This window comes from Pan paniscus, chromosome 5 (genome assembly GCF_029289425.2).
Source record: "Pan paniscus chromosome 5, NHGRI_mPanPan1-v2.0_pri, whole genome shotgun sequence".
Taxonomy (NCBI): domain Eukaryota; kingdom Metazoa; phylum Chordata; class Mammalia; order Primates; family Hominidae; genus Pan; species Pan paniscus.
In genome coordinates this window covers 165,109,649-165,133,177 of record NC_073254.2, presented here as the reverse complement: position 1 = coordinate 165,133,177, position 23,529 = coordinate 165,109,649, and the positions used below count along the sequence as shown (strand labels likewise).

The window sequence follows — 23,529 nt, the reverse complement described above, 5'->3', positions numbered from 1 at the left end:
CCTCCCACCACTTTGTAGAGTAAGTTGCATTAAAATATTTCCTGATAGGCAAGAAACGTTATGAAATATAAAACTAAACTTCTCAAATGTTCATGAAGTGAAGCAGGAACTTAGCATTTGTGAATGTTCATGCCCAGGAAAGGCAGTGTATCCTTCAAACAAACATTTATTGAGCATCTGCTGTGTGCTGAACATCTTAGTCCCCATGAACATATAACCTTGTGAGGAATATGCGAGCACATACTGACAATGAACTACACCACTGGCAATAAAAGAGGTACGTACGAGAGGCAATGGAATCACAGAGAAATTAATGCTTCAGGTTGTCCAAAGTAATTAGAAAAGATATTATTGGATTTTTGATTCAGTACTTCTTTTTTTTCTCTGAAACCCTGACAAACAGCTCGGACTCATATCTGTATAATCCTTGCCACCACCAAAATCATTTTGCTGTACCCTACATGCAGACCAATTCTGTGCTGAGTATCAGGGTAGATTCTCCTCCCGCCTCTTCTTTTCCTTGGGCTCACCAGTCCTCATTATGGAGTGACTAGAGGCTTAACTCTCTGATTAACTTTAGGGCCCAAGATGAAGGGCCAAGGATGTCGCTAAGCTATTTTTAGTGTATGCCAGAGGCCAAGGCCATCAGCGCATCTTTGCCATTCGTTTATGGCCTAGCCCAGACCCTAGACATTTGAGATCAAACTATTTTATTTGTTCTTTCAAGAGATATTTATTGAGCTCTACCGGTGCTGGGCTGTATTCTAGGAGCTGAGGATAAAGTAGTAAAACTAACAGAGAAAGCCCTTGCCTTCCTAGGAAATTGAGGTGGAGATAGGTGAATTTATTTGCTGAAAGTCAGATTGATGTCACTGGCAGAATCAGCTTAGCCCCTCTACGTCTCTTAACTTACAGAAATCATGAAGGTATTTTTCTACTGTTATAGTTTTGCTACTTTCAAGTTGATCTTGAACACTCAGGATCCTGAAAGTGTGTGTGTATGTATGTTTATGTATATTTGTATATGAAGGAGAGAGAGAGCACACAAGCACATGTGGTATACACCCAGCTTCATGGATCCTGCCAGGCTTATTCAATTCAGCCCACTGCTGATCATAATCTTATGTATGAGATAGTCCATGTCCTCAATAATGTTATTTAAGTAAATTTTAGATAGTACCTTTAAACACAGTAAGTCCTTACTAAATAGTTACAGAATAAATGAATGGACACATGAAATGTGAAATGCCTGGGTAACAATTTACCATGACTATACTAATTGTGCAGCATCATCCATTAAGACAAACAATTCACAAATGGTGAAGAACCCCAGAATGAGGATGATATGAGAAAGTGAACCCTCTAATTTGGAAATGTTCTATTTCCAAAACAGGCTCCCTTCTAGTTTTTCCACCAATTATTGAATTGGCTTGGCATAAATTGATATTGTTCCCAAACCCATTTTCAAATTTAGCTAGAGTTTCTGAAAGGCTGCCAACGCTCATTGTACACAGCAAATGCACTCTCACCCCAAATGCCTGGACTGCTGCACAGCAGGAGACTCAATCACTTCAGCTGTTTAGCAATCAATGTGAATTACTCGCTGCCATCAGTGCTGATTGCGAAAGTGGCTGAAATGGCCGGGACTCACGCACACATATGCTCAGCCCAAATTTGCATATATTTTCCCTCTCAGCGTGCCTCTCAAAGCTTCTTTGTTATTAATAATTAGTCTTTATTACAATCTGAGAGATTTCATGTGAAAAAATTTATTCCACTTGCTAAAATAAGTGCAATATTTTGAATTACTAATATACTCTCCGTGGCATTTTTTTCCTCTCCTTGCCGTGGTTCTGGGGCTAAATTATTTCTGTGATGTCTTATTTCTCTTGGGCCTCCTTTACTCATAAGCAGGCAAGCTTTAACTCAGACATCCACAGTGTATATTCAAGCCATAGTGAAAATTGTATCTAATTTATTCTCTGAAATGTAGAAAACAATATTGGGGAAGAAGCTAGAAATCAAAAGGTAATAAGGTTTGAAGAACAATTCTGCCACGGCTGTCAGAATGCTGATAAAAGGCAGACTCTCTTCATAATCAGCCCTTTTAAAGTCAGAAGAAGGAAGAAGACAAAGGCCTAGTCCTCTACTTTGCTTTCCCAGTGACTGAAAGGAAACTCTAACAAAGAGACAGACTGAGGCTTCAGTGCTCAGGATGAAGGTACCTGTGTCATTTGTGATAAATCTTAAGCTTAAGTGTGAAGAATTGGCACCCTCTTGAAGATCAGAGCCAGAACCTCCACCATCCCAAACCCTCTCGAGGATTTCCCTAATGACTGCAGGGCCTCATTGGAAGCAGGGGAAGAATGCTTTTGAAAAAATTTTCCTATGGTGAATAGTACTTGGAACAGCATTTGTACTTTTGATAAAACATTGCACTAAATAATCTTTATAAACCCAAGGAATGTCCATTTGTGCAGCAATCAGTAGTAAATTTTAATTTTATATTATTTAATTTTATTTGTTTTATGCTTAATGTTTTGAATTATATGTTTATTATATTTATTGTATGGTTATTAATAAATATATATATATATATTTTAATAGAGACAAAGTATTGCTGTATTGGCCAGGCTGGTCTTGAACTCCTGGCCTTAAGAAATCCTCCTGTCTTGGCCTCCCAAAGTGTGTTAATATATTTTTATATTAAAATATAAGAAATGCAATGGGGAAAGTGGATTATTTTACATTGGGTTCTCCAAAGGCAGAGCCAGAGACAAGGATTTGAGTGGAAATAGTTTATTTGCAGGGTGATTCTAGGAATCACTGGCAAAGGAGTCAGAAAAGAAAACTAGGATAGGGAAGAAACCAATATGAATGGGTTAATGAGCAGGTACCACTATGGGCAGCCAGGGCTCTGACTCCTCTAAGACTCTTTGGAAAACATGGCTTAGAGTTCTTCTATCTAAAAGTCAAGGAAGTTGGGGTACTTACCCACCAACATCTATGTTATTATTGGCAGAGGGATGCTTCCAGGGATAATAGTACCAAGGAAATTTGGACCCGAATTTCATACAGGATGAGTACACTCCTGTAGCAGAAAGCAGAAAGTTAGAGATGCCACAGTAAGAAGCTGTGTGTGTGCATAGAGACGTGAATACTAGTGAGAGATGGGCTGGGCATCAGTAGCATCTCCACAATAGGCTGGGTCCAACTCCTGGTTGGGGAATCATTTTCTGCAGGCCACTGATTGGATAGCACAGGAAAGGAAGAGTAAGAATTCCATCAAAGGATCAACGGGACTGCAAAATTGCAACCCTCTTGTCCTCTGTCTTCTACAGTTATTATAAAAAGTGTGTCCCAAAAATGAAAGAAAATCATTGACAATTGCATGTAAATAAGAGAAATGCAAAAGCATTCTCCCAATATGTCCTGCAGACAACTTCCAGTTCTGCTGCCTTCCCAAGCAATTTGGTCCTAGCTCATAACGATAATGTATTGTTTTCTACCCTTTTACTTTTCAAAGTGTTCTCACTCTTATTAACTTATTTGACCTTGAGGGGGCAGTCTGGTCATTCTCATCTACATTTTCACAAGCGAGAGCTAAAAGCATATAAATATCAAATGAATTTCTCAATAGCGCCATGGTTAGAACTTCAGTCCCAATGAATATGTATGGAGCATCTATATTCCAGAAACTGTGCTTAATTTGGGGGACATGGAATGTAATAAAACATGGCCCTCGTTGTTGAAGAAGTCACAGTCTACTGATGAAAACTGATGTATAAAAAATTTAATAATAATGTGGTATTCACAAAACAGATGTTTATGCTTATGTTTATTTAGTAAAATGCTGTGTGAATACTGAGTTAGCAGGTAAATCTTCCTGGAGGAGTTAGGCATGTGTTATCAGTCAAGATGGGGTAGATTGTGCTATGGCAACAAACCAGTCCAAACTCTTATGGCCTTAACAGAGCAGAGATTTATCTCTCACTTATACAAATTCTACTATAGTGTGGTCTGGTCACCCACCTGGGTAACTGTTCTCTATATGGTGACACACTGGTCCACGGCTGAGGGAAGATTTGCCACTCGGTAGCTCCATCATCTTGAACACATGGCCTCTTCAGTTGATACTGCAAGGGAAAAAAACATATATAGAGTCATGCATGGGCTCTTATGTGTTTCCAAGCAGAAGGGAACAGCGAACTTCTCACACTGTATTGGCCAAGTCACATGGCCATACCTAAGTTTAAGGGAGTAGAGAAGTACAGTCTTTTATATGCCTGGAAAGGCAAAAGAATCAAAACTATTGGTAAGAAGCATAATCACTTTCTAAAGGAGATCATATTTTAAATAGACAAATAATAATTGGGGGAAAAGTACTTTTGGCAGACAAAGAAACCTGTGTAAAGGCACAAAGATATGACATGGCCTGATGTGTTCAGAGATTCAAAGTTCAGAAAATTTCAGGAACTTGAAGGCAGAAGGTGAGGCTGGTGAGGTTAACAAGAGCTAGATAATTAATGACTAAATTATTTTGGAATTTATCATCGTGAACCAGCAGCAGTTTAAAACCATACAAGACACATGACCAGCTGCCATTTTTTAAAGAAACGTCCCATGTTAATGAGAAATGACTATATTGTGGCACATCTCAGCTAACACACATTTCTAAGAGTATCTGAAAGCTACAGAAAAATCTAACAGAAGAAGTACTTGGGTGTGAGAGCAGCAGCAAGTGTCATGGTAGATTCAGAGTGCTGGAATCTCTTATACTTACCCAATACTCATTCCCAAATGATGTCTTGAGCACATGGGTATCAAAGCATGCAAGTATCAATGAACATAAGCAAGATCCTCCCTTCATTTGTCATTGGAATGGCAGAAACTTAAGTGCTATCTTTCCCATATATCCTTGTTTATGATATTCTTCTGGGAGTCTACAGTCTTTTCTTTCCTATCCCATGAGAAAGTACGAGGTTGTAGGAATTTTTCCTGTTGCCAGACTTAAATAGAGTAGACCAAACTTTTCATGTAACAGATAGACTCAGGAGAGGGGTGGAGCAAGATGGCGGAATAGAAAGCTTTACTGACCGTCTCCCACTACAAGGACACAGACTTAACAACTATCTACACAAAAAAACAACTTCGTAAGAACCAAAAATCAGGTGAGCACTCATAGTACTTGGTTTTAACTTCATATCACTGAGAAAGGCACTGAAGAGGTAGGAAAAACAGACTTGAATCAGTAATGTCACCCCTCCCCCAACATCCGGCAGCGGGTGTCATGGTGCAGAGAGCAATTCTCCGTGTGGGGAGAGAGAGAGCACAGCAATTATGAGGTACTGAGCTCAATGCTGACCCGTTATAGCAGAAAGAAAAACCAAACCAAATTCAACTGATGCCCGCCCATAGAGTGAGCATTTAAACAAGCCCTAACCAGAAGAGAATTTCCAATCCCAGCAGCGAGAACTTGATTTCCCACAAGTCTCATCATCATAGGCTAAATGCTCTGGGGCCCCAAATAAACCTCAATGCTGTGCTGGCCTCAGGTCTGACCCCTAGGGTGGTGGCCACAGGGCTGCTTGTGTTACTCCACTCACAGTTCCAGGTGGTTCCGAACAGAGAGAGAGACTCCATTTATTTGAGAAAAAGGAAGGGAAAAGAACAAGCACCTCTGCCTGGTAATCCAGAGATTCTTCTGAATCTTACCCAGGTCATCAAGGTGGTACCTGTATGAGTCTGTAAGAACCACAGTGTTAATAGGCTTGGGGTCCCCACTAAAGCAGATACAGCTTAGATCACAAGACCCAAGTCCTTTCAAATATCAGGAAACCCTTCTGAAGAAGGATGGGTACAAACAAGCCCAGACTGTGAAGACTACAATAAATACCTAACTCTTCAATACCCATACATAGATGAATGACTACAAGTATCAAGATGATCCAAGAAAACACTACCTCGCCAAATGAACTACATAAGGCACAATGGACCAATCCTGGAGAAACAGATATGTGACCTTTCAGATAGAGAATTCAAAATAGATGTTTTGAGGAAACACAAAGAAATTCAAGATAACACAGAGAAGGAAATCAGAATTCTATTAGATAAATGTAACAAAGAGATTGAAATAATTAAAAAGAATCAAATAGAAATTCTAGAGATGAAAAATGCAATTGGCATGCTGAAGAATGCATTAGACTCTTTAATAGCAGAATTAATTAAGGAGAAGAAAGAATTAGTGAGCTTAAAAAAAGACTATTTAAAAATACACAGTCAGAGAAGATAAAAGAAAAAAGGATCAGAAACAATGGAGCACACTTAAAGGATCTAGAAAATAGCCTCAAAAGGGAAAATCTAAGAGTTATTGAACTTTAAGAGGAGGTAGAGAAACAGATTGGGGTAGAAAGTTTATTCAAAGTTTATTCAAAGGAAAATTTGATTATTCAAAGGAAAAATAACAAAATAACAACTTTTCAAACCTGAGGAAGATATTAACATCTAAGTACAAGAAGGTTATAGAACACCAAACCAACTTAACCCCCAAAAAACTACCTCAAGGCATTTAATAATCAAACTCCCAAAGGTGAAGGATAAAGAAAGGATTCTAAAAGCAGCAAGAGAAAAGGAACTAATAACATACAATGGATCTCCAATATGTTTGGCAGCAGACTTTTCAGTGGAAACCTTACAGGCAAGGAAAGAAGTGGCTATTTAAAGCTCTGAAGGAAAAAAAAACTTTTACCCTAAAATAGTATATCTGGTGAAATTATCATTCAAACATGAAGGAGAAATAAAGATTATCCCAGACAATCAAAAGCTGAGGGATTTTCATCAATACCAGACCTGTCCTATAAGAAATGCTAAAGGAAGTACTGCAATCAGAAAGAAAAGGATGTTAATGAGCAATAAATAATCACCTGAAGGTACAAAACTCACTGGTAATAGTAAGTATACAGAAAAACACAGAATATAATAATGCTGTAATGGCGGTGTATAAACTACTCTTAAGTGGAAAGACTAAACAATGAACCAATCAAAAATAATAACTACAACATCTTTTCAAAACATAGTACAATAAGATATAAATAGTAAAAACAAAGAGTTAAAAAGCAGGGGGATGAAGTGAAGGTATAAAATCTTTATTAGTTTTCTTTTTGCTTGTTTGTTTGTTTGCTTGTGCCAAGAGTTTTAAATTGTTATCTATTGCGGGATCTGGCCAGCAGCCCGCAATGCAACAGGGCTTTCTCTTCCTTCCCAGGCGGATCGGCAGGTCGAGAAATAATAGACACACACAAGATAGTGAAAGCTGGGTCCAGGGGGGTCACCGCCTTCTAGTCCCACGATGCCGTCAATGCACTGGATATACTAGCATTTATTATTAAGTTTAGTGAGGGAAGGGGTAGGTTAGTGAGGGATTTAGGGTCATTTGATTATGAGGTGAGATGGTCACATGGGGTTGAAGTAATTCTTTAACATAACGCATAACATCTCTATGTAGAAGTACAGTATACAGAGATAAGAATTTACAATATAGTGTGTGCATCAGTAATTTCTAACAGAGCCTTAAAACAGAAATGCGGTCTTTCCATAACCTGTGATTAGCAAAATATTAATCAGCAGTAACAGTTGCAGCAAAAGCTAGTTACAAACAATCCATAGAAACAGGACGTGAAGCTAGACAACCAGTTATACCAGAAATTCTCAGAAGGGAGTATGCCTTAACCCTAAAGAGGCCTAGAAGAGACGTGGCAAGATAAGGGCATTTATAGCCCTATCTTATCCATATGAACAGGTGCCCCCTCATGCGTCCATTTATAAGCTCTCCACAAGGGTCGCATTCCATTCCCAGAGCTATGAACATCTGCTTTTCTGGGATAGGAATCTTGGTGATGTGAAACCTCCCTGACTGCACGTCTGTTCATAGGCTTTCTGCAAGGGGAAGCACATGGCTCACTGTTGGCTCATTCTGGCAGCCCAACCTGGCATTGTCTTTACACAATCCTGCATGCAACTTTGTATTTACAATAATTAGGGACATTTCATCTTTTACCCCATAACAATAGTTTCAGGGGGTCTCCCTACAGTTATCAGCTTAAAATAAAGGGTTACAAAATAGTATTTACAAGCCGCATGGTAACCTCAAAACAAAAAGCATGGAATAGATACATATACAAAAAACAATCATATCTCCAGAGAAAATCACCTTCACTGAAAGGAAGATAGGAATGAAAGAAAGAAGGAAGACAAAACCATAAAACAACCAGAAAAATAAATAAATAAATACATAAACAAAATGGCAGGAGTAAGTCCTTACTTGTCAATAATAACATTGAATTTCAAAGGACTAAACTCTCCAATCAACAGATGTAGAGTGGGCCTGGCACAGTGGCTCACACCTGTAATTCCAACATTTTGGGAGGCCAAGGTGGGCAGATCACTTGAGGTCAGGAGTTCAAGACCAGCCTGGCCAACATGGTGAAACCCTGTCTCTACTGAAAATACAAAAATTAGCTGGGCATGGTGGCAGGCACCTGTAATCCCAGCTACTCAGAAGGCTGAGGCAGGAGAATCACTTGAACCTGGGAGGTGGAGGTTGCAGTGAGTTGAGATCCTGTCACTGCACTCCAGCCTGGGCAACACAGTGAGACTCCATCTCAAAAAAAAAAAAAAAGTACTGATTTATTGCCTTCAAGAAACACACTTCACCTATAAAGACACACATAGACTGAAAATAAAAGGATGGAAAAAGATATTCCACACCAATGGAAACCAAAAAAAAGCAGGAGTAGCTATGCTCATATCAGACAAAATAGATTTCAAGACAAGAACCATAAGAAGAGACAAAGAAGGTCACTATATAATGATAAAGGAGTCAATTCAGCAAGAGGATATAACAGTTTTAAATATATATGCACACAATACTGGAGGACCCAGATATATAAAGCAAATACTATTAGAGCTAAAGAGAGAGATAGACTTCAATACAATAATAGCTGGAGATTTCAACATCCCACTTTCAGCATTGGGCAGGTCTTCTAGACAGAAAATCAACAAAGAAACATCAGACTCAATCTGCATTATAGAACAAATGAATCTAATAAATATTTGCAGAACACTTCATCCAATGGCTGCAGAATACTCATTCTTTTTCTAAGCACATAGATTATTCTCAAGGATAGACCATATGTTAGGTCACAAAACAACTCTTAAACCACTCAAAAAATTTAAATAATATGATGCATCTTCTCTGACCCAATGGAATAAAACTAGAAATCAATAATGAGTAATTTTTAAAACTATACAAATATATGGAAATTAAACAATATGCTACTGAATGACTAGTCAGCCAATGAAGAAATTAAGAAGAAAATTAAAATTTTTTTTGAAACAAATGACAAGAAAAACACATACCAAAAGCCTATGGGACAGAGTGAAGTGCCTACATCAAAAAAAAAAAGGAAAAAAAAAAAAAACCTTCAAATACACAACCTAACAACACATCTAAAGGAATAAGAAAAGTAAGAGCCAACCAAACTCAAAATTAGTAGAAGAAAAAAACATAAAGATAAGAGCAGAAATAAATGAAAATAAAATAAAGAAAATAATAAAAACACCAATGAAACAAAAAGCTGGTTGTTTTAAAAGTTAAACAAAGAGAGCAAACCTTTAGTCAGACTAAGAAAAAAAAAACACAAAAGATTCAAATATATAAAATCAGAGATGAGAAGGAGCTATTACAACTGATAATACAAAAATTCAAAGGATCATTAGTGGCTACTATGAGCAGTCAGAGGCCAACAAGTTTGAAAATCTAGAAGAAATGTACAAATTCGTAGACACATAAAACCTACCAAGATTGAACCAGGAAGAAACCCAAAACATATCAATAACAAATAACAAAATTGAAGCTATAAAAAAAAGTCTTCCAGTAAAGTAAAGCCTGGGACCTGACGGCTTCACTGCTGAATTCTACCAAATATTTAAAGAAGAATTAGTACCAATCCTACTCAAACAATTTCAAGAAATAGAGAAAAAGGAAATACTTCCAAACTCATTCTATGAGGCCAGTATCGCTCTGATACCAAAACCACACAAAGACACACCCAAAAAAAAACTATAGGCCAATACCCCTGATGAATATTGATGCAAAAATCCTCAACAAAATATTAGCAAACAGAATTCAACAATACATTAAAAAGATCATTCATCATAATCAAGTGGGATTTATCCCTGGGATGCAAGGACGGTTTAACATACACACAAAAAATTGGTAGGATATATCATATCAAGAGAATGAAGGACAAAATTCATACGACCATTTCAATTGATGCTGAAAAAGCATTTGATAAAATTCAACATCCCTTCATGATAAAAACCCTCAAAAAACTGGTTATAAAAGGAATATACTTCAACACAATTAAAGATATATGTGACAGACCCACAGCGAGTATCATACTGAACAGGGAAAATCTGAAATCCTTTCCCCTAAAATCTGGAACATGACAAGGATGCTCACTTTCACCACTGTTATTCAATAGAACTGGAAGTTTTAGCTAGAGCAACTGGTCAAGAGAAAGAAATATATGGCATCCAAATTGGAAAGGAAGAGCTCAAATTATCCTTGTTTGCAGATAATATGATCTTACATTTGGAAAAGCCTAAACATTTCACAAAAATAACTATTACAACTGATAAACCAGTTCAGTAAAGTTGTAGGATACAAAATGGTCATACAAAAATCAGTAGCATTTCTATATGCCAAGAGTGAACAATCTGAAAAAGAAATAAAAAAATTAAACCCATTTACAACAGCATAAATAAAATTAAATACCTAGGAATTAACCAAATAAATGAAAGATTTCTATAATGAAAACTATAAAACACTGATGAAAGAAATTGAGGACACCAAAAACAGGGAGAGATATTCCATGTTTATGGATTGGAAGTATCAATATTTTTAAAATGTCTATACTACCCAAAGCAATCTACACATTCAATATAACCCCTATCAAAATACCAATGACATTTTTCATAGAAATAGAAAAAAACTATTCCAAAATTTGTATGAAACCACCAAAGATCCAGAATAGCCAAAGCTATTCTAACTAAAGAAAAAAAAAAAGGCTGGAGGAATCATGTTACCTGACTTCAAGTTATACTGCAGAGCTATAGTAACCAAAACAGCATGGTGGCTGGCATAAAAACAGACACATAGACCAATGGAGCAGAACAGAGAACCTAGGAGCAAATCCATACATCTGCAGTGAACTTATTCTCAATGAAGTTGCCAAGAACAAACAATTGGGAATAGACAGTCTCTTCAATAAATTGTGATTGGAAAACTGGATATCCATATGCGGAAGAATGAAATGAGACACATATCTCTCACCATATAAAAAATCAAATCAAAATGGATTGAAGAATTAAATCTGAGAGATCAAACTATGAAACTACTACAAGAAAGCACGGGGGAAACTCTCCAGGACATAGGTTTGGGGAAAGATTTCTTGAGTAATACCCCACAAGCATAGGCAACCAAAGTAAAAATAGACAAATGGGATAACATCAAGTTAAAAAGTTTCTGAACAGCAAAAAGGAAACAATCAATAAAGTGAAGAGACAACCAAAAGAATGGGAGGAAATATCTGCAATCTATTCATATAACAAGGGATTAAAGACCAGAATATATAAGGAGCTCAGACAACTCTATAGGAAAAAAATCTGATAATCTGACTTAAAAATTGGCAAAGGATTTGAATGGACATTTCTCAAAAGAAGACATAAAAATGGCAAAGAAACATATGAAAAGGTACTCAGCATCATTGATCATTAGAGAAATGCAAATCAAAACTATAGTGAGACATCATCTCATCCCAGTTAAAATGGCTTATATCCAAAAGACAGGCAATAACAAATGCTAGCAAGAATGTGGAGAGAAGGGATGTCTTGTATACTGTTGGTGTGGATGTAAATTAGTACAACCACTATGGAGAAAAGCTTGGAGTTTCCTCAAAAAACTAAAACTACAACTATCGTACCATCTAGCAATTTTGCTGCTGGGTATATACCCACAAGAAAGGAAATCAGTCTAGTGAAGAGAAATCCGTACAATTTTAAATAACTAAGAATATAATTAGATTGTAACACACAGAATAAATATCTTAGGGGTTGAATACTCCATTTTCCATGATGTGATTATTGCATGCCTGTACCAAAATATCTCATGTATTTCATAAAATATACACCTACTGTATATTTTATATATTTTTATAAAATATTATAAAAATAAAAAAAGTTAAAGATAGGGGAAAAACTGGAGGCGAGGCCTAATAATAAAAGGCTATGTTTTCAGTGGCAGCCAAGATAACTTTATTTGGAACTTTTGTCATCATAGGCCTGATCAGAAAGTTGCATAGTATCAACTCAGTTCTCTTATCTGTATTTTGTTTATGCATCCTAGAGGAAGATGCACATTCTAGTGTGACTAAGCTCATAATTCAGTGGCTTATTGAGTACCATCATAGTAATGAGAGCAGCAGATATAACAGGTCCTCTATAGAGAAGTGACTTGAACAAAATTATCTATTTATATTTCTTTCCTCACTATACTATGAATTCCTCAAAGACAATGACTATTTCTTATGGACCTTTACATATCTCTAGGGCATAACCCAGTGCCTGGTACATGAGATGCTCAATCAATGTTGATTGAATGGAGCTGAGTTGACCAATAACTACTCACATGTGATAATTGGTGCTACACTAGCCTATAAGAACACATCTTGCCATTGCAGGTATAGATTTCTCTATAGTACCCAATTCAACCAAGTGAAACAGATCATTTGCTTGAAATATGTATCTAAAATGATAAGGGAGACAAGCTCCCAACTTGGTCTACAAATAAAATCTTAGCAAATGAGTACTTACAATCAAGGAGGGAGGAAAAATCTGTCTGCCCTAAAATTCTCGGGCCGATTAAATATATTACTCTAATTCAGCTGCAAGCAGCACCCAGCTCACTTGCGGGAAAGGCATAAAAGAAGCATCTCCTGTTGATTCTGGCCAGGCATTCTGCTGAGGACAGAGAGCCTAGAGTGTTGTTTTCTAGAGGTGACCTCACCCTTTTCTACCCAAATCCTACACAAGTACCTTTGTGGGGTTGCCTTTGAGCCAAATACACAATCAGGTAGCTATGCTAGATTTAACATCATCATCCTATGACATATGAATAGATGGAAACAGAATTCTACAAATTTAGTAAATATATCTTTGGTGGCTCATTTTGTTGTTTCTCATGAATGTTTCTAACATTTTTGACTTCTGTGCTTATTATATACCACAATCCTTAATACCTTTTTTTCACCAATCTACCAAAATCCTGTTGATTTCACTCAATTTTTAAGATTTTCTTTACTGTTTTCTTCTTCCACTATCACCACCACACACCTCCAATCTCTTCTTCTTTCAGCAAGAGTATTTTAAAGTTAAAATCTGATTATATCATTCCTCTGCTGAAACCCTTTCTATGGTTTTTCAAAACCATGAAAACAAGCCACAAGACTCTTGCTTGCTCTCACTACTGCCTGGGTCACTCACTCGTCAACTTCAACACTCCTACCACAGATCACCCCCTATGCTAAAATGCTTTCCCCTCCAACCCCAAATACATTTTCCCCTTTTGCCTTCTTAACTCCTACTCTTCCTTTGGATTTCTTGGATTTCATGTCTGTATTAGTCTGTTTTCACACTGCCGATAAAGACATACCCGAGACTGGGCAATTTACAAAAGAAAGAGATTTATTGGACTTATAGCTCCAAATCACTGAGGAGGCCTCACAATAATGGAGGAAAGCAAGGGGCAAGGAGTAGCAAATCACATCTTACATGGATGGCAGAAGACAAAAAGAGCTTGTGCAGGCCAATTCCCATATTTAAAACCATCAGATCTCATAAGATCCATTCACTATCATGAGAACAGCAGAGGGAAGACCCACCCCCATAATTAAATCATCTCCCACCAGATCCCTCCATAACATGGGAATTATGGGAGTTATAAGATGAGATTTGGGTGGGGACACAGAGACGAACCAGATTATTCTGCCCCTGGCCTCTCTCAAATTTCATATCGTCACATTTCAAAACCAATCATCCTTTCCCAACAGTCCTCCAATGTCTCAACTCATTTCCGCATTAACTTAAAAGTCCACAGTCCAAAGTCTCATCTAAGACAAGGTAAGTCCCTTCTGCCTATGAGTCTGTAAAATCAAAAGCAAGTTAGTTACTTCCTAGATACAATGGGGATACAGGCATTGAGTAAATACAACCATTCCAAATGGGAGAAATTGGCCAAAACAAAGGGGCTACAGGCCCCATGCAAGTCTAAAATCCAGTGGGGCAGTCAAATCTTAAAGCTCCAAAATTGTTTCCTTTGACTCCATGTCTCACATCCAGGTCACACTGATGCAAGAGGTGGGTTCCCATGGTCTTGGGTAGCTCTGCCTCTGTGACTTTGCAGGGTATAGCCTCCCTCCTGGCTGCTTTCATAGGCTGGCATTGAGTGTCTGCAGATTTCCAGGTGCATGGTGCAAGCTGTTGGTGGATCTACCATTCTGGGGTCTGGATGATGGTGGCCCTCTTCTCACAGCTCCACTAGGCGGTGTCCCAGTAGGGACTCTTCGTAGAGGCTCCAACCCCACATTTCCCTTCTGCACTGCCATTGCAGAGGTTCTCCATGAGGGCCCTGCCCCTGTAGTAAACTTCGACCTGGGCATCCAGGTATTTCCATACATCTTCTGAAATCTAGGCAGAGGTTCCCAAACCTCAATTTTTGACTTCCATGCACTTGCAGGCTCAACACCACGTGGAAGCTGCCAAGGTTTGTGGCTTCCATCCTCTGAAGCAACAGCCCAAGCTGTACCTTGGCCCCTTTCAGCCATGGCTGGAGTGGCTGGAATGCAGGGTACCAAGTCCCTAGGCTACACAGAGCAGGGGTGCCCTGAGCCTGGCCCATGAAACCAACTTTTCCTCCTAGGCCTCTGGGCCTGTAATGGGAGGGGCTGCTGTAAAGACCTCTGACATACTCTGGACACATTTTCCCCATTGTCTTGGGGATTAACATTCAGCTCCTCATTACTCATGCAAATTTCTGCAGCCAGCTTGAATTTCTCCTCAGAAAATGGGATTTTCTTTTCGATTGCGTAGTCAGGCTGCAAATTTTTAGAACTTTTATGCTCTGCTTCCCTTTTAAAACTGAATGCCTTTAACCACACCCAAGTCACTTCTTGAATGCTTTGCTGCTTAGAAATTTCTTCCACCAGATACCCTAAATCATCACTCTCAAGTTCAAAGTTCCACAAATCTCTGGGACAGGGGCAAAATGCTGCCAGTCTCTTTGCTAAAACATAACAAGAGTCACCTTTTCTCCAATTCCCAACAAATTCCTCATCTCCATCTGAGACCACCTCAGCCTGGACCTTATTGGTCATATCATTATCAGCATTTTTTTGTCAAAGCCATTCAACAAGTCTCTAGGAAGTTTCAAATTTTCCCATATTTTCCTGTCTTCTTCTGAGCCCTCCAAACTGTTCCAATCTCTGCCTGTTACCCAGTTCCAAAGTTGCTTCCACATTTTCGGGTATCTTTTCAGCAACACTCCACTCCTGATATCAATTTACTATATTAGTCTGTTTTCATGCTGCTGATAAAGACATACCCAAGACTGAGCAATTTACAAAAGAAAGAGGTTTATTGGACTTACGATTCCACATGGCTGGGAAGGCCTCACAATCATGGTGGAAGGCAAAGAGGAGTAAATCACATCTTATGTGGATGATGGCAGGCAAAAAGAGCTTATGCAGGGCAACTCCCATTTTTAAAACCATCAGATCTCATGAGACCCATTCACTATCATGAGAACAGCACAGGAAAGACCTGCCCCTATAATTCAATCATCTCCTTCCAGATCCCTCCCACAACAGGTGAAAATCATGGGAGCTATAAGATGAGATTTGGGTGGAGACACAGAGCCAAACCATATCATCATCACGCTCTATATATCCTTGTGAATGTCTTTCCTACACACTTTCCTCAACCCTCAGACAAATTTACATCTCCCTGTTATCTCCATAGCATTCTGCACCTTTTCCTCACAGCCCTTAGAATTCTATTGTTGTGATTCTGTGAAAGAAATAGGAGGAGGACATGATCTGAGTCTATTTTTCCCCCATTGTATCCCCAGCACCAGGCATGAGGCCTGACCTTCAACATATGCTTGTATCATGTTGAAGAAATGAAGAGAGAGCCTCCTTGTTCATGAATGTATATGTGGAGTACATGAGGAGGTGAGAGAGCAATTAAGAGAGCAATTAAGGGAGAGAGCATTAAGGCAGCCTGCCTTGCATGCAAACAATTTCTAGCAAGTTACTTTTGCTATTTTAGGGATCATTAGCCCTATTTCAATTTCCACATAATATTGAGTTTTGAAAATCCAGAGTAGGATGTGAATGCATATTATTTATGGAATTTAAATTAGTTTCACATTGACCTTCTTAGTTGTATTTTTATTTAAAAGCTACTCCTTTTTTAACAGCCAAGTAAAAAAAGTACTACGTTGAATATCTCTATGTCTTCTCCTTCTATCTATGTCTCAATCCATTGCAATCTGACTTTAGACTTGATTTTTGCATCAACCAATTCTTCTCAATTTCCCTTGCTAAAGATATTAATAACTTTCAAGTAGAACTCATTATAGTTATCTCATTGGACCCCAAAGGAGAATTTGACACAGTGAACCAAACTCTCCCCCTGCCAGGTCTGAGGCCCATTCTCCAACTCGTCTCCTATCATTTGACCCATTTGATCAAGACCTTGTCTCCGTCTACCTGCTGGCCTCTTTATCTCACCTTGCACTTTAAAGTTCAGCACAAGGAGAAGAAAAAAGCCTTATAGATTTCCCAAAACATATCACACTCTTTCATATTTCTATTCCTTTGCACATACTGCTACCTTTTCATGGAATTCCATTCTTCTATTTGTTTACCATGGAATCTTATTTCATTCCTGCCTTTTAGGAAAGTCTTCCTCAACTCCCCAGGCAATTCCATTGCTCCTTCAGCAGTGCACTCATTGCATGTTTTCTATATCCCCATAGAAGTCATTTTCATATTGTTTGTTGGCTTATCTCTTTCCCATTCTTTACTGTTAGCTGTGTGAGAAAAAAAATCTGTGCTTTTCATCTTTGTTGCTGCAGTACTAGCACAATTCCTAATATGTGCCATATGCTTCATAAAATATCTGTAGGTTGACAGTTTAGGAGTACAGCTGGAGGATGTATTTTTTCTAGTAGTGTAATTTAGATTCACATAGTGGGAGCATTTGGGGGATGTTACAGGATTAGAAAATGATTGCCCCAAAGCCAAGACTATGGAGAAGAATGAGTAGTCCCAGCTGCCATGTCTATGACCCTGGAACCACATTCCCACACGTGTTTTACTTTATAAGGAATCAAGAATTACAGATTCTAGCTCTCTGTCACTAAGTATTTGTAGCATTTGACCAATTATGAGATTTCTACTTAATCTCTAATATTTTCCCCAGCTCAGAAGTTATTTGAGGTGGTGACTTGTGCTTCTAGTGTGATAGAATATCTGAGTCAGATCAGCCTTCCCAATGAGAACACGTGTAAAAACTAAATAAAATGTTTTAAAAATAGCAGTTTTAAAAAAATGGGAGAGCAACTAAGGTAGCCAACATTTGAGAGTGACAGATCCTGGAAAGAAGGGAGGCACACTGAGTTGCTTCATTTGCCCCACCATTTTTTCTTTCTGGGTATTTGTTGATTCATATGTAGTGTAATAGTCAGAAGCTGAGCAGAAACTTGTGGTTTTAGCTTTTGGAAGTCAAAAGTTTAAATATACAAAAGCATTCAGTACTTGAGCAGCCAAGATCCTTAAGAAAATATAATGTCAGGCCAGACACAGTGGCTCACGCCTGTAATCCCAGGCCTTTGGGAGTTGGAGGTGGAAGAAACACCTGAGGTCAGGAGTTCGAGACTGGCCTGGCCAACATGGTGAAACCCCATCTCTACTAAAAATACAGAAATTAGCTGGGCATGGTGGTGTGTGCCTGTAATCCCAGCTACTTGGGAGGCTGAGGCAGGAAAATCACTTGAACTCTGGAGGTGGAGGTTGCAGGGAGCCAAGATCGTGCCACTGTACTCCAGCCTGGGTGACACAGTGAGACTTCATCTCAAAGAAAAAAAAAAAGAGAGAGAGAGAATACGTAACCTCAAAGAAGTGAGCCCACATTCTGCACCACATTTTCCCTCAAGACATTAGCTTATTTTTGAGCTGCGGGTGATAACTATGGAAATTAGATATTTTACCTAAATAATAAAGAAAAACATGACACAACATAGTTCATGTGATGCAGCTAAAGCCATATTTAGAGGCAAATGTATAACCTTAAGTGCATATGTTATAAAAGCAAAAAATCTGAAAGTTATGTCAATATCTATCTCAAGCAATTAAAAAAGAATGGTAAATTAAACCTGAAGAATGTAGAAGAGAATAATGATGATGAGTAGAAATAACTGAAATAGAAACAAATGTATAATAGAAAACAATTAACAAAACCTAAAGTTAGTCCCTGAAAAGAATAATAAAATTAGTAAATCCTAATAGGATAGATAAAGAAAAAAATAAGAGAGTAGGAACAAATTATAAATGCTAGTAATAGAAGTGGTACATAACTACAAAGCTTATGGACATTAAAAACATAAGGAGACTGTACTATAAATATTACGGCAATACATTTAAAATGTACACAAAATTTCTTAAAAACTACAAATATCAAAACTGACACAAGAAATACATACTTACATACATATGTGTGTGATATGCATATAAAATTCTTAATTTAAAACCTTGCTCTGTAGTCTCAGCTGCTTGGGAGGCTGAGGCAGGAGAATGGTGAACCCGGGAGGCGGAGCTTGCAGTGAACCGAGATAGCGCCACTGCAGTCCAATCTGGGCGAAAGAGCGAGACTCCATATTTAAAAAAAAAAAAAAAAGGCCTTGCAACAAAATATTCAAGACTCAGATGACATCAGAAGTAAATTATTTATGGCATTTAAGAGAGAAGTCACACCATCTTACAGAAGAAATCTTTGCAGAGTAGAACAAAAGAGAAAATACTTCAAAGCTAATTGTATGAGGACAGCATAACCTTGATACAAAAAGCTGGTAAAGACATTTCAAGAAATAAAAATGTAAAGCCAGTCTCTCTCATTAATACAGATGCAAAATTTCTAAATGTAGTATTAGCAAATTGGATCCAGTGGTACATGAAATACATAATACATTATGATCAAATTCATGTTTTTACAAGAATACAACGTTGCTTCAACATTTAAAAATCAATTAACTCCTTAACTTATTTGAATAAAACAGAAAGGCCATATGATCATCTCAGTACTTTCAGGAAAAACATTTAATAAGTTATTCTAAGTGAAGTAACACAGGAGTGGAAAACCAAAACTGTATGTTCTCACTTATAAGTGAGAGCTAAGCTGTAAGTATGCAAAGGCATACAAAATGCTATAACGGATTTTAGAGACTCAGAAGCGGGGTATGACAGGGGCCTAGGGATTGAAAAAACTATAGTTTAGGTACAAAGTACACTATTCAGGTGACCAGTGCCCTAAAATCTAAGAATTCACTATATAATTTATCCACATAAGCAAAAAAACACTATTAAAATAAACTTTTAAAATTTAACATTGATCATATTTTTAAAATAAAATAACTCTCAGTAGACCAGAAATAAAAGAAATTTTGTTTTATCCCAATAAAGGTCATTTACAAAAATTCTCACCAAACATCAGGGTTAATGATGAAATACTAAAATCTTTCTACCTGAGTGATCAGAAATGAGACAAAGATGCCCCATCTCCATTTCCTTTAAACATTGTACTAGAAATCCTAACCAAAGTACTAAGGCAATATTTAAAATATTTTAAATATAAGGACTGAAAAGAAAGAAACTAAGTGGTCATCATTTGTAGAACACATGATTCTATACGTAAAAAAATTCAAGGAAATCTACTGATAAAAATAATAAGTTACTCATGTAACCAAACACCACCTGCTCCCCAATAACCTATGAAAACAACAAAAAAATTAAAGTAGTAAGTTAATGTATTAGGCAAAACCAACCTATGGTGATAGAATTCAGAATAGTAGTTATACTTTGTGGGGGTAAGCTATTAGAAGTAATAAGTAAAGCTACTAGACTTAATAAGAAAGGACATTAGATACATGGTTAAAATTTCTACATTCTAGCAAAAAACAAAACTAAAAATTTTTAAATGATATCATTGATAAGATGACTTTTTAAAATAAAATAATTATGCATAAACCTAATGGAAGATATCCAAATACTTTACACAAAAAAATTATAAAACATGATTGAAAAAAATGTTAACGAGCTAAATAGTCTTGTATATTGCCAAGAAAAGGCAAGACAATTTTGAAGTTGAAAAGTTAGAAGAATTACATAACAGACATCAAGACTTTTATAACAAAGCTTCATTAGTTAAAACAGTGTGGTAATTGCTCAAATATAGACAAATAAACAAGTTTAACAGAATAGAGAACCATATATGATCGTTTATTTATAAGAAAGTTGACAGAGAAGTGTAATAGGGATAGAATGGTCTTTTCAATAAATAGTAAGGATTCCATTGGATATCCATATTGTAATATCAGAATCTTGACCTCTACTTCACAAAAATATTATTTCCACACAAAAATATTATTTCCAAGTAGACTGAAGAATGAAATATGAAAGGTAAAATGATAAAAATTCCAAAGCAAACATAGAAGAATATCTTCTTTATTTTGAAATAAGCAAAGTTGTCCTAACAAAGCACAAGAAACACTAACTACAAAGAAAAAGACTGATAAATTAAATGCTATTGAAATCAAGGTCATCTACTCATCAAAAGATGCAATTAGGAGACTGAAGTGGCAAGTCATAGAATGGGAGAAAGGATTTGCAATATATACACCCTAAGAATCTTTTGTGTCTAAAATATGCAAGTTTTCTAGAGGTCAATAAGAAAAACAGTCTAATTTCAAAAGGACTACCGGAACTCTCATACACCTGTTGGGGGTATAAATTGGTGTAATTACTTTGGAAAACTGGTAGTACCTGTCAAAGCTGAATATACGTAGAATCTACAACTCAGCAATTCCACGTCTGTGTACTATGTGCTCCGAAAGACCAACAGACATGAATGAACACTTCACAGCAGCATTAACTGTGTAAGCCAACATCTAGAAACAACTCCATTTCCATCAACAGAGAATAAATGAAATGTGAAATATGCATATAATAGAATATTCTATGGCAATGACGAATAAATTATTGCTACACAAGGTTTTAATCTCACAAAGAAAAGAGGCCAGACACCAAAAAATACACACTACATAAATCCAACTAATGAAGTTCAAAAATAGGCAGAAGTAATCTATAAAAAAGAAGTCACAATAGTGGTCTCCTTTGGTGGAGGGGATGACTGGGATGGATGATGAGTTAAGCTACTGGGTGTTTGTAATGCTTTATCTATTGATCTGAGTAGTGCTTACACAGGTATATTTACTTAGGATGAATTAACTGAGGTAAGTGCAACTTATGATTTGTGCTCATTTTCTATATGGATGCTAAATTTCAAGTTTAAAGAATTATACTTAAAAATAATGTGATACTATTTTTCTATTTAGTAGTACACACAACCAAATGCAGAAGTTTGGGACAGAAGAATGAGAGAAGCAGAATGGCATTCAGCTACTGAAAGCACTGAAATAGCTCTTCTTTATCAGAAGGTAACCCTGGGTTACCTGCCAGTCCCGTCTGCACATTTTACGACATTTTGTATTTGAGCAAGTAGAGAGACAGCAGCCAGGCAGGCCAGCTAGACCAGTCTCCAGTGTAGACAGAGTATGTGGCCATATTTTGGCACCATTACAGTTTCCTGAAAACCCCCTGCCCACCCTGGTTAAAGCCTACTTCCCAATAACCTGCTACAATCCCTGAAATACATATCGGTAGGTCAAAATAGCAGTTTTAAAATGTGAGTTTGAGGTTTCCAATAGAATTTTCTAACTTTGTTGTTTCTTGTATGTGGATAAAAATCTTTGAATAGTCTGTCATTATAAAGACTGTTTCTCTTTTGCAGAGACTTTCTTAATAATTTCTTAAACTTGTGTTTGTGAATATATTGAAGTCAAGCTACACAGTTTCCAAGGTTCAGGCAAAACTTTTTATCTATAAAAAGACTATCTCCAGAATGCTGCAGCTAACATAAAAACAAAAAATTAAGTTGTCCAAGAAGGATAATTCCTTAATTATTACCACTTATTATTAGCTTAGGTGAGCCAAGAGGAGGGGTGAGCGAATTATTGTCCAGGGACCAAATCCTGGCCAACGCCTGCTTTTTTTTCCTTTTGAGACAAAGTCTTGCTCCGTCGCCCAGGATGGAGTGCAGTGGTGCCATCTCAGTTCACTGCAAACTCCGTTCAAGCAATTCTCCACCTCAGCCTCCTGAGTAACTGGGATTACAGATGTGCATCACTGTGCCCAGTTAATTTTTGTATTTTTTGTAGAGACAGGGTTTCGCCATGTTCATCAGGCTGCTCTCGAACTCCAGGCCTCAAATAATCTGCCCTCCTTGGCCTTCCAAAGTGCTGTGATTACAGGGGTGAGTACCGTGCCTTGGCCCCAATGACTACTTTTGTATATAAAGTTTTATTGGCAAACAACCATTCCCATTCACTTACATATTGCTCCTGGTTATTTTCATGCTACAAGAGCACAGTTGAGTAGTTGTGGCAGAGAAAATTTTCGGCCCACAAAATCTAAAATAGTTACTATCTAGTTTTTATAGAAAATGTTTGCCAACATTTGGCCTAGATTTATATATGATCTTTCTCATCTCAGAGGAAATAACAGTCCTATACAAATAAAACACAGGATAAGTACCTTTTCTTAAGGGCAAGATTAATTAGGTTGACGATGCGATAGAGAGCTACCAGAAAGGTCTAGACAGAACAGGCAGCACAGCAAAGGGCACTGTTCATGTGGAGAGCAAGCAAACCTGGTGGTCATTTTTTATTAGAAAGGATTGAGGTTCCTTTGCAGGTTTTTTTAAAGGCACTGTCAAACAGAAGTATTTCCTAAGGGTATTTCCTCTAATGCCTTAGCTAGCATATTGAACAGGACAACTAAATGCAATGTATGATTTTTAATAGGATCTTGGATTAAAAAGAAACTGTACAGAATAGTATTGAGATTGATGTGTAAATGTTAATATGGGCTATAAATTAAATAATATTGATCATGTTAAATATATCAACTCGATCATTGTATTACAGTTTTGTAAGAGAAAGTTATTGTTCTTAGAGGATATTTATTGAAATATCAAGGGCTAAAGTTTCATGATTATCTGCAACTAACATTAAAAGGT

At 37.2% G+C, this 23,529-nt stretch overlaps 1 long non-coding RNA gene across 2 annotated transcripts in view; it reads right to left on the bottom strand.

Annotated features, from left to right (window-relative positions):
• Positions 1-2,994: 2,994 nt before the first annotated feature.
• The window catches only part of LOC134730632 (uncharacterized), a 32,761-nt gene continuing 12,226 nt past the window's right edge, over positions 2,995-23,529 (bottom strand). For both annotated transcript variants that reach the window (XR_010112535.1, XR_010112536.1), the window contains 2 exons: positions 4,033-4,136; positions 2,995-3,091 (listed from right to left, as the gene is read on the bottom strand). This is a non-coding gene — a long non-coding RNA (uncharacterized LOC134730632). The remainder of the gene's footprint in view (positions 3,092-4,032; positions 4,137-23,529) is intronic.